Raw genomic sequence first — 3,415 nt, 5'->3', positions numbered from 1 at the left:
ATTTTAATAATTGGGGAAAGTGACCGCTGTTATTCGCTTGGCAATAGTATAATCTGTCATAAAAATCCTCACGAGCCAAAGGACTTCACACCAAGGAAAATATATTTGCATTCTTGGAATATTCGATTTTTCAGTACTGGCATAGTATTAGGTGGGGTTTGTTTTTAAAAGGCCCCAGAGGAAAAAATCTGGGAGAGTTAGGTCCAGAGACCTTGCTGGCCATTCTATTGCACCAAATCCTTTTTTAGGGTGAGGTGGACTTCCGTTGCTCCCGAAAGCAGCAAAACTCTATTTGTATTTAGAATGATCACAATTTCTAGAGGATGAAGACGACAATCCAGTTAAATTTATTTCTTATTTCTCAAAATATGGGATTTATATTTTTTTTCCAAGAATTTCTCCCCAAACAATAACTTTGCGCTGAAGCTGATAATTTAACTGGATATCCGAACGTTGAACTTTTATAAAATGTGATAGAGCCACTCATCATATATTTTTAATCAAGCCAAATCCAGAAAGAGTGCAATAGAATGGCCAGCAATATCTACAGATCTGATTGCACCGGACTTTTTCTTACGGGTTCATTTGACTACATTTGTTTACAGAGTCCCACCTAATATTGTCCAAGAACTATATGATCGCATATCACAAGAATACAGGCACATTTTTTCGTGAAGTTTGATCATATTCGTGAATAATTTCTTGGCAGAGACTTTTCCAAAGTTCAACAGTTCCAAAATGCAGTAAAACCGTCAAGTTTTCAAATTTCCAGATAATTTTGTTAGTTAACACTTCTGTCTGAACATGAGACGTTTTCTCAATCCTGAATCGACCATCCGAATTTTATTTTTCTTGCATCAACGGATGTATAATTTTATTCAACTTGAGATGCTGAATCACTCGGTGGGGAGAGCCATTTAAATTTTTAGGCGATATTTTTTGAGCGCAGGACTGACTGTTTCCATTAAATTGAACATGCCAGAAAAGTTTTCCTTCGTTATCTAAGTAGACATATTTTTTGTATTTTGTTTAGTAATTCAAATTTAATAGATATTAAAAATAGTTTGTGTTGAAATGAAAGCCCTGTTTGAATGACTAAATTTGAAACAATATACAGGAGTAGGCAAATACAAAATCTTTATCGACACATAGGTGGAACATTACAATTCAAAAAATTAAAGAACCCTTGTGGATGGTCTCGACATCCACTAAATAGTTGCTATTTATACAAGCCCACCAATAATTAAACACTTTGCACACAAACCACCATAAGGGGCAATCGCAAGACATGCACAGATCATCTCAAGCATAACTACGTTATTCCCGCTCAGTAATAACACAATGGCTCGTAAAAAATGACTTCTTTAACAAAAATGGAATTTTATTCCTTTTCTGTTCTATTAAAGCATACATTTTCCAATCACACAAAACTCGAGTTTCAAAAAGTCAGGGTCAAAGGTAATAGCTCTTTGAGATGCCATTTCAACCACAGTGAAATAGGTTTATTCCAAATAAAACATTGGAAAACGCGCCTAAACTTACAAAGTTTTCCTATAAAAAATTAGTTGTTTACAAATGTTTGATGAAGAAGCAGACCAGCATCTAATCAACCAAGCAGACACTTTTTATGCCTAATTTTGCCAAGGTTACATTTGTAATTAGTTCTTCAAAGTTTTCTTCAAAACTTAAGAGTTCTAACACTGTTTATATAGACCAAATCTATATGACAAGAGTTTATATGAACGAGAGTGTTAATTATTACAAACAAGTTGAATCTGTTTGCAAATTAACTGCCAGAGTAATTAAGGTACGCATAAACAATTATTAAGATAATTTGGAGTTAGTGACATAGAATGGAGCCTGTGAGAAACCATTTAGAAGGTTCGTGCCATGAGTAAGTAAGTAATAGTTCAGGAAAGGCTAGATCCTTAAAGTTAGATAAAATCTGTACAGTTTTGTCAAAAAAAAATTCTTTTAACATCAAACCGTGCCGTCAGAGTCAAATAATGAAAATTTGAAATTTAAGTAAGCTGGTCTTATGTTCGGAATTCATTATAAAAACGTAAACTCAACAAGTAGGTTGAAGTAAACTAATCTGTTGGTTGATCAGCTATTTTGAAATAATCTTTCATTCAAAAAATTAAAAAAATTGAGCCTATCTGCAACTATTGGTATCGTTGATACGCTCTCATAAGTATCATTTTGTAGAAGTTTTACTTATTTGTCTTTCCCTGAGAGGAGTGATGCCGGATGGACATAATCAAATAAACATACCGAACGAGTCTAAACACTGCGTGTGTAAAGTTTACATTAGACATTCCGATATTTGAAATAATATTTTCCGCAGGCTACCTAAATTTGTTGCGTAATTAATAGTAATCGTTTCCAGATTTTGTTATTATACCTACTTTCTCTCTGCCAACAGTTAAATCAAGCAAGGAGTCGCAACCTAAACAATTTACTTGATTCAATAATTATAAAACGTTTATTTTACTGAACGATTTAACAGGCGATTTTACCATTTTTTATTTAAACCAGTATTTCAGTAAATTACCTTGACCAGTAAACATATTATTTCTTATTTTAGAACCTGCATTGCATTTTGCCTTTTTGTTTTCAATAACATTCTATAAACAATTTATGTTTAAACAAAATGTTTATGTTAAAAAAAAATAATACGGATGTTATGAGCAAGCAATAGCAAAAGCAAAATATGTGCATATTTCTGCTCTTTAATATTTATAATGTGTAGTGCTAATTAAACACTGTCCTTTTGATAAATAAGACTTTGGAGTAGACTCCAATATTTATTTGAATGTTTCAATGCCACATTAGTTATTTTCCTAACAAGTGTGGAAAGATATACTTGGTGCGGAAAGGTATACTTTTCTGCACGCGATTGCTTTAGCGCGAAAGACACGAGCTGAAAAGACATACTTTTTCACGTCGCCTGTTAGGAACAACTTTTTTAGAACAAACATTAATTATTTAATTGTTATACGTAATTTATTACGGTTCGATGATTGCAAATCCTAATAAGTGTAAATATAATTTTTGGTATTTTTGGTTGGGTAAAATATATTGAAATGTTTAGGTGCATTTGAATAGTTTGAAAAGCAAATTTGTCACAGTTGTTACCCGCCGGCTGAAATTCTTTACTTGAGCTTGCAATATTAGTTTTTTTTATTATTGGCCTACTATATTTCGGAAACAATTGGGCGTCGAAACTCGGGCAGAAATGCTCCTCTACTAAAGTGATCGTGATAAAATCAGTATTAACTTGGTTCATTACAATATACCTTTGGTAACATCATTAGAAAGCTTGTATAATTCTAGGTCGTTTTAGTCTCAAGCGCATTGACGTGCCGGCCTTGATAAAAGTGGGAGAAACTACTGAAAGTGCTATTATTTAATT

At 32.9% G+C, this 3,415-nt stretch overlaps 1 protein-coding gene across 1 annotated transcript in view; it reads left to right on the top strand.

Annotated features, from left to right (window-relative positions):
• The window catches only part of LOC109534012 (venom dipeptidyl peptidase 4), a gene marked incomplete in the record, with an annotated part of 84,816 nt that overhangs the window by 74,404 nt on the left and 6,997 nt on the right, over positions 1–3,415 (top strand).

Source organism: Dendroctonus ponderosae, unplaced genomic scaffold, assembly GCF_020466585.1.
Source record: "Dendroctonus ponderosae isolate FM_Combo_2020 unplaced genomic scaffold, Dpon_F_20191213v2 Dpon_F_20191213_3, whole genome shotgun sequence".
In the NCBI taxonomy this organism is placed as follows: Eukaryota; Metazoa; Arthropoda; class Insecta; order Coleoptera; family Curculionidae; genus Dendroctonus; species Dendroctonus ponderosae.
Note: the sequence above shows the minus strand (reverse complement) of the source record. Positions and strands in the feature narration are given on the sequence as shown.